Here is a 9,241-nt window from a genome sequence, read left to right as displayed (position 1 = left end):
GGCTCCGTCCCTCTCGTCCGCCGCCCCCTCCTCTCGCAAGCTCCCAAATACTTAAGAAGAGAGAGGGGAGAAATTCGGATTTTTCAGCATTGTGATTTAAAAGGGCTATCTCCCCAGAATAGGGTCTCTAGCAGGGAGCGCAAGCTTTTTCTTCCCCTTTAAGAAAAACGCACACACTCTTTCCCCCCAGCAAATCCAAATGTATTTATTTTAAATTTTTTTAGGTGTGTGGGGGCCCGTGGAAGAGATGGAAGCGGTCGATTAAATGGCTGCCCTCGTGTGTGTGGGTTTTTTTTTGTTTTTAAAGGGGACGCAGGGCTGAGGGCCGTTGGTCCGACGTTCGCCCCCCCCCCCCCATCCCATCCCAAGCCCAAAGCACACTTGCAACTCTTCTTCCATCGGTAAATGGAGGGGGTGGGATGGGTGGCAAGGGGTTCAAAATAAATGCCCCCCCTCCAGTTTTATAGAAGATCCAGCAATTTTAAGGCTCTCCCCATATTAAGAACTATATATATCTATTCCTCCATGCTCTAAAGTGAGAGGGAGGGGTGAGAGTAACGGCCCCCCCTCCGGATTTTAACTTTCACATTCCAGGGTCAAAGGCCACCCGCTCTCCATGGCAGCCGCAAAGAAGTTCTGGAAGCCCCCCAATTTTAGGTAGTTCCCCCCCTCGCAACACATACACAAAGCACCACAAAATAGCCCCCATTACACAGACCTACGGGTACCTCCTGTTTCCACCCTAAAACTCTAGGGCACCCCATCAGATCAGGGGTCCCCAAAACTGCACAGAACTGGCAGAGGTTGAGTTAGGGTCCTTTGGGAACCCCACAAACCAGAACCTCCTAACTGATCTCTCACACACCCCTCGAGTTGGCCTGCTCCTGTGTTCTGCACTCCCTGATCCCCACTGCTTGTGCTCCCCAGGGCCCCCCAAAAGTGGACTTGGGCATTTAGTGGTGACTCACAGGGCCCCACAGAACAGATCTCCCATTGCAATGTTCCTGCCGTCCCTGAGACCCACAAAGCAAGGCCTCCAACATTTCTCTGATGAAATTAAGGCGTCCTATTCCATCCCCTCCAACATTTATCCTGTGAAAATTATTGTTGTTGTTTAGTTGTTTAGTTGCGTCCACCTCTCCGTGACCCCCTGGACCAGAGCACGCCAGGCCCTCCTGTCTTCCACTGCCTCCCGCAATTTGGTCAAACTCATGCTGGTCCCTTCGAGAACACTGTCCCACCATCTCGTCCTCCGTCGTCCCCTTCTCCTTCTGCCCTCCATCTTTCCCAACATCAGGGTCTTTTCCAGGGAGTCTTCTCACGAGGTGGCCAAAGTATTGGAGCCACTACTGGGAAAACCATAGCTTTTACTATACGGACCTTTGTTGGCAAGGTCCTGTGAAAATAGGGACGTCCTATTCCATCCCCTCCAACGTTTCTCCCCTGAAAATAGGGACGTCCTATTCCAACCCCTCCAACGCTTCTCCCATGAAAATAGGTAATAATAATAATAATAATAATAATTTATTATTTATACCCCCCCCCATCTGGCTGGGCCTTCCCAGCTACTCTGGGCGGCTTCCATAGAAAGCAAAAATACAATAAAATATCACACGTTAAAAACTTCCCTGAACAGGGCTGCCTTAAGATGTCTTCTGAATGTCAGGTAGTTGTTTATCACTTTGACATCTGATGGGAGGGCGTTCCACAGGGCGGGCGCCACTACCGAGAAGGCCCTCTGCCTGGTTCCCTGTAGCTTTACTTCTCGCAATGAGGGAACCGCCAGAAGGCCCTCGGCACTGGACCTCAGCGTCCGGGCAGAATGATGGGGGTGGAGACGCTCCTTCAGGTATACTGGACCGAGGCCGTTTAGGGCTTTCAAGGTCAGCACCAACACTTTGAATTGTGCTCGGAAACGTACTGGGAGCCAATGTAGGTCTTTCAAGACTGGTGTTTATGTGGTCTCGGCGGCCGCCCCCAGTCCCCAGTCTAGCTGCCGCATTGTGGATTAGTTGCAGTTTCCGGGTCACCTTCAAAGGTAGCCCCACGTAGAGTGCATTGCAGTAGTCCAAGCGAGAGATAACCTGAGCATGCACCACTCTGGCAAGACAGTCTGCGGGCAGGGAGGGTCTCATCCTGCATCCCAGATGGAGCTGCCCTGGACACAGAATTGACCTGCACCTCCGTGGACAGCTGTGGGTCCAAAATGACTCCCAGGCTGCACACTGGTCCTTCGGGGGCACAGTGACCCCATTTAGGACCAGGGAGTCCCCCCACACCCTCCCGCCCCCTGTCCCCCCAAAACAGTACTTCTGTCTCATCAGGATTCAACCTCAATCTGTTAGCCGCCATCCATCCTCCAACCGCCTCCAGACACTCACACAGGACCTTCACCGCCTTCACTGGTTCTGATTTAACGTTTCTCCTGTGAAAATAGGGACGTCCTATTCCATCCCCTCCAATGTTTTCTCCCCTGAAAATAGGGACGTCCTATTCCATCCCCTCCAATGTTTCTCCCCTGAAAATAGGGACGTCCTATTCCATCCCCTCCAACGTTTCTACTCTGAAAATAGGGACGTCCTATTCCATCCCCTCCAACGTTTCTCCCGTGAAAATAGGGACGTCCTATTCCATCCCCTCCAACGTTTCTCCCCTGAAAATAGGGACGTCTAAGGAAAAGCGGGACATTCTGGGATAAAATCAGAAACCAGGTGGCTGGAGAAACCCAGTTTAATGGGCGAGGTATGATTAATAAAAATATTATTAATATCGTGGAACAAGGCGCCCCTGAGACCTGCGGGTATAGGACGGTATATAAATTCAATCAATCAATCAATCAATCAATCCATGAAATAAAATACTCAAGAGTAGGCCCACTGGAATTAAGGTATGAAGTTTTAAGGTATTAAGGTTTTATATTACGATTTTATCCTGTGAACTGCCCTCAGACCTGTGGGTATAGGACGGTATATTATTATTATTATTATTATTATTATTATTATTATTAGCTCATCTGCAGACTCTCCTTCCCTGGAAGTCTTTTAGCAGAAGTTGGGTGGCCACCTGCCATGGGATTCTTTAGCTGCGATTCCTGCATTGCAAGCGGGTTGGGCTAGATGACCGCTGGGGTCCCCGTTTCCAACACCACCTTTTTACGATTCTGCGAATTCCAGCAGTTCTACTGGATTGCAACCCAATAGAAATATAATACGTAATAAAGTAAGATCAACAGAATCGCTTGCTTTCTTGCTCTCTTTTTTAAATTAAAATTATTTTGCATTCTTTAAAATTCACATATACCAAAAAGGAAAAAATGAATACATAAAAGAAAAAATAAATAAAAGGGATATAAATATTTGTCAAATACACAACATTATTTAAGGACTACAAACCATCATGTGAATAACCTATACACAAAATTTAAAAAAATATGTAATAGAAATAAAAGGAAAAAGAAAAAAATATTTGTGAAATGCACAACATTATTTAGGGACTACAAACCATCATTTGAATAACCTACACACAAAAATTAAAAGAAAATGTAAAAGAAATAAAAGGAAACAGAAAAAAAAAATTGTAAATACACAACATTATTTAAGGACTGCAAACCATCATTTGAATAACCTATCCACAAAGTTTAAAGGGAAAAAAAATTAAAAATTGCGGGGTGGGGGTTAGGAGAGAAAAGCCCGCAAAAAAAAAAAGGCAAAACAAAATAGTAAAAAAAAATAAAAATACATTGGGGGTGTGGCTCCCGAGAGTGGGCGGAGCGAGGTGGAGCCACGCTAGAAGGTGGAGAAATGGGAACTACTTTTCCTCCGGCGGAGGGACACGAGCGAGGAGGAGCTGCGCGATGCGGCCGCGAGAGCAGCAGCAGCAGCAGCGTGACGAAATGGGAGCACCGGAGAGAGAGAGAGAGATGGAATGATAAGGCCGCGGGGCAGGGTCCAATGGGAGGGCGCGGCGCCGCGGAGTAGCGTGAGCGCCGACCAATGGGAGAGGCCCTCCCTGAACCTCCGCCCCTCCCCTCGGCCTGCCAGCCCTTCTTCGCCCACTGAGCAAGGGGGAGGGGCCCCGCGGGCAGCTGCCGCGATTCTTCGTTTGGCGTGCGCCGCCCGCGCCGCCTTCGCCGTCTCGGGCGTCAATTGGTTTAGCGCTCCCTCGCCTCCCAATATCCAATATATATATTTATTATTCTACTTTAATATCCTGCAAGAAGGCAGGTTGTAGCATGTGAAGGCAGCCCTGTTTAGGGAAGCTTTTAATGTTTGACAGACCACTGTATTTTAATACTTTGTTGGAATACTTTGGGGAAACCCAACCAGATGGGCAGGGTGTAAATAATAAATAATAATAATAATTATTATTATTATTATTATTAGGGAAAGGGCTAGGGGTGAATCAATGGGGGGGAATAGGAAAACATATTATAATCTTAGAATATCTCATGGTGAAGATACATAAAACGAAAGGGTTTAAGGTCAGTGAGAAGTTTGAGAAGATATTGAATTTTTTGGGCAGGTTTGAACAATCTGGGGCAATTAAAATGTTAAAAGTTAAATAAACCTACTTTAATATCCCACAAGAAGACAGGTTATAGCGTCTGAAGGCAGCCCTGTTTAGGGAAGCTTTTCATGTTTAACAGACCACTGTATTTTAATACTTTGTTGGAAGCCGCCCAGAGTGGCCGGGGAAACCCAGCCAGATGGGCAGGGTATGAATAATAAATTATTATTATTGTTATTATTATTATTATTATTGGAAATATGCAGAAGAGCTAGGGGTGAACCAACGGAGGGGAAAACAGGAAAAAGTAATTATAATCTTAGAATATCTAACTGTGAAGATACATAAAATGAAAGGGTTTAAGGTCAGTGAGAAAGGAGGAGGGTTGGTTTGAGAAGATGTTGAATTATTTGGGCAGGTTTGAACAATCTGGGGCAATTAAAATGTTAAAAGTTAAATGCACCTTGCAGAGGGAGAAGTGTTGAGGTATATAGAATTGTATGGTTGATTTGAATATGTTATTATTGATTATGTATACTCAATGTATCAGCCGCCTGGAGAGTTTCACTGTTTGTGTTTTGGTTGTTGGTAAAATAATAATAATAAAATAATATCCTGCAAGAATGTAATCTATACCTTGGACTTCAAGAAACGTATCTTCTGAATGTGCCAGAATGTATCTTTTTTCATTGTATCTTTCTCATTGACTTCCAGAACATATCTAAATGTATCTTTTATCTAAATATAATCCCCCCTCCCACTCTCATCGCCCTAGAGAATGTACCTTAATGTAACAATCACTTGTTTCAAATGTATTTGATTGAATCAGCAGTAAACGCAACTTTGGATTTGCTGAAAGTCTGCAACTTTTGATGATTTGCGACGGGGGTGCAAATTTTAATGGCCCTGCTAACAAGAATGAATAAATAGGAATGAATGGGGAGGCTTGCGGGAATTAAATGCGTATGCATTTACCTCCCCTGTGGTTTCTGCTCCAAACAAGTCGGAATTTGAATTTGAATTTTTGTTGTTGTTGTTGTTGTTGTTGTTTAGTCGTTTAGTCTTGTCCGCCTCTTCGTGACCCCCTGGACCAGAGCACGCCAGGCCCTCCTGTCCTCCACTGCCTCCCCCAGTTTGGTCAAACTCATGCCGGTCACTTCGAGAACACTGTCCCACCATCTCGTCCTCTGTCGTCCCCTTCTCCTTGTGCCCTCCATCTTTCCCAACATCAGGGTCTTTTCCAGGGAGTCTTCTCTTCTCATGAGGTGGCCAAAGTCTTGGAGGCTCAGCTTCAACCCTTCTTATTTTAAAGTAGTTTTAAAAACCACCAATAAAATGTTTAAATAAATAGAAAGCAGAAATCCAAACAACACCCAGTCCTATAAATTATATATAATTAGGCTCATACTGAATAAGCAAAAAATATATGCTAATTTTTGTTTTCAAAAAAGCCATTTTGGGAAAATTTTAGGCCTGCATTCTGTCTGCAGTCAAACTCAAGAGCAGACCCATAGAAATCTATCCACAACGACAGCTGACTCTACTAAGCTCAGGGTCATGGATTCGAGTTCCGGGTTGGGACTAGTTCGCCCTTCCAGCTCTGCGGCTCTGTGAAGGCCATCGATCCCAACAGGTCTTCCTTTACGTAATGGTTGCCATTGAAATTATCCAAACACACCCCATTGCAAATCTTCAAAATTTGTGGACTTTCTGCCATTCACAAAGAGCAAATCTAGTTGCATTTTCCTGCTGAATTTGGGGGGAACCAGCTATGGTTTTCCCAGTAGTGATGTATGGAAGTGAGAGCTGGACCATCAAGAAGGCTGATCGCTGAAGAATTGAATTCTGGTGCTGGAGGAGACTCTTGAGAGTCCCATGGACTGCAAGAAGATCCAACCTCTCCATCCTTAAGGAAATCAGCCCTGAGTGCTCACTGGAAGGACAGATCGTGAAGCTGAGGCTCCAAGACTTTGGCCACCTCAGGAGAAGACTCCCTGGAAAAGACCCTGATGCTGGGAAAGATGGAGGGCAAAAGGAGAAGGGGACGATGGAGGACGGGATGGTGGGACAGTGTCCTCGAAGCCGCTAACATGAGTTTGACCAAACTGTGGGAGGCAGTGGAAGACAGGAGTGCCTGGCGTGCTCTGGTCCAGGGGGTCACGAAGATGCGGACACAACTAAACAACAACAATTTTGATGGGAGAAATGTTGGAGGGTATGGAGTTTTGTGACCCCGAGCCAAGGAGATAAGTCACTATACAGCCTTTAGAAGACACCTGAAGGCATCCCTGGATAGGGGAGTTTTTCAACATTTAATGTTTTATTATATATGTTGTAAGCCTCCTGGAGTATCTGGCGCAACTCAGGTCACTGCCTGAAATTGTCAGGACAATATCCTGTACCTGTCTACTCCATGGGCCTTCATGCCGGCTTAGTGTGCTCAGCACTGCATCTTTTGAATTCCTCTTTCGTTATTTAATTTAACTTTCCAGCCCTACCCCTTCCTTTCTTACGGGAGGCCCCCGGTGACAAACAATAAACCAATCCGTCTGGCTGTTTGGGGAGGTGATTCATAGACCAGTGGTGGGGAGAAAAGAATGAAAGAAAGGAGGAGTGGAGGCAGTGGGGGTGGAGTGCAGAATCACTTCGGAGGAAAATATAGGGGGAGGGGAGAAGGCGAGAGTTAGGTTTGTTAAAGTTGTAGTAACATCCTGACTCCAAACTCTCTCGCACCCAGACTTTGCGCTTCATTCCAGAGTCAAGAAATTTCTCCCGGTTCTAAATTGCCTTCATTTGTATTATTAGGGCATTGGGAAGTTCCTCAGAAGTTCCTCAGCTGCCGTTGCAAGGAAAGGCGCCCCCAAAAGCTGTGCCACAGTTTTCTTGTTTTTCTCTCTCCAAAGTTTGGAAACCTCTTAACCCGTTTAGGGCTTCTCAAAGTCCTGCTGGAGGAGTCGGATGCCAAATGGCATTAGTGTCCCCAAAGATTGAGTTCTGGGGAACGTGGAGGAGGAAGAATGACCTCGACGCTTCGGAGTGAGTCGCCGCGATCCTGAAAGAGATCGGGGACTCAAACAGAGAAGCGACGGGGAGCCTCCTCCCGGGGCTGGCGGTTCTGCAACGTTCCCCTGCGCTGAGGGCAGCTGAACGACACACTCGCACCTGTCGCAGAGATGGAAGGGAATCACCTCTCTCCCCTGCAGAGACTCATTCAGGGACACCGCAGGCAGCCTCCTCTGAACGTGATCCTGCAGAGTCTCTGCAGTGGGAGCGACTGAAAACGATCCAATCAGCTCTGATGGAGGAGCCGACGAGAATTGTCCCCTCATAGTTTTAAGTTTATTGGGAAAGAGGGATCTATGCCCTTCTTAGTAATAGGAGCAAAATTTGGAGCAGGGAAAAATCTGTATTTTTCTGTCTATAACATGCCCCCCTGTATAAAGGTAAAGGGACCCCTGACCATTAGGTTCAGTCGTGGCCGATTCTGGGGTTGCGGCGCTGATCTCGCTTTACTGGCCGAGGAAGCCGGCGTACAGCTTCCGGGTCATGTGGCCAGCAGGACTAAGCCGCTTCTGGCGAACCAGAGCAGCGCACGGAAATGCCGTTTACCTTCCCACCGGAGCGGTACCTATTTATCTACTTGCACTTTGATGTGCTTTTGAACTGCTAGGTTGGCAGGAGCAGGGACCGAGCAACGGGAGCTCAGCCTGTCATTGCGGGGATTCAAACTGCCGACCTTCTGATCGGCAAGTCCTAGGCTCTGTGGTTTAACCCACAGCGCCACCTGCGTCCCTCCCCCATGTATAAGACACCCCCTATTTTGGTAGACTCCGATTTAAGAAAATGGAGGGAGATGGCCTCCGTGTATAAGACGCCCCTACATTTTTTTACATTATTTTAAAGGGAAAAACCTAGTCTTATACTCTGAAAAATAGGGTAGCTGTTTGAACCACAGAGTGTGTGTTTTTTTTGGGGGGGGGGAGGGAAGAACAAGTCTTCGACCGAACTTGACAAATTTAACAAGTGGATTGCTTGAACTTGGTTAAAAGTGCCCCTACTTCGAAATCTTTAGTGGGGAGTGGATTATCTCTGTTTTCGTGCACCAACTGCGGTGATTACAGTCTGAGAAATATTTCAAATGCTTCCTCTCCTGCCCAAGTCAAGCCCTTCCGAAACGCCACATTTAGAAACGTGGTCATTTGGCAACTATTTTCCCGATGAAACACCCAGCGCTGATATTCCCCTTGTTTGTTTCCTGTTCTGAGCGTTCTGAGGGTAGGATTATATGTCCATCCGTTTTCGGATCTCCTGATGGGTTGCCAACTCCACGCGCCTCAGCCCTGCTCCTGCGCCTTAATAGCAGCAGCTTGAAACACTCCGAAATGTGTTTGGAGCTTTCCTGCCATGTCCTCCTCTTCCTTCGCTCAAAAATGGGAGAGTTGCCCTTGCAGGAACCCCCAGGCCTCCCCTTGCTAAGGTAGACTGCCTCTGTTGAGAAAGCTTTGCACTGGCTTGAAAAAGTTCCTGAGCCTTGGTTTTCCCTCTCTCCACTCCAAGAGCTCAAAGGCTTTCCTATTCTGGGCATAGCTGTCAACTTACAGATTTGAAAACAAAGGACCAGCAGCCTCGAAAATAAGGGATCAGCAGCCAAAATAAGGGATTTTCAGAGCACAGGTATGTTTGACTTCTGAGCCCCTCTGAGCCAAAGGCAGAAAGCCCAACCAGCAGCCAAACG

The sequence above is a fragment of the Podarcis erhardii genome, assembly GCF_964252035.2.
Source record: "Podarcis erhardii genome assembly, chromosome: 18".
Taxonomy (NCBI): Eukaryota; Metazoa; Chordata; class Lepidosauria; order Squamata; family Lacertidae; genus Podarcis; species Podarcis erhardii.
Note: the sequence above shows the minus strand (reverse complement) of the source record.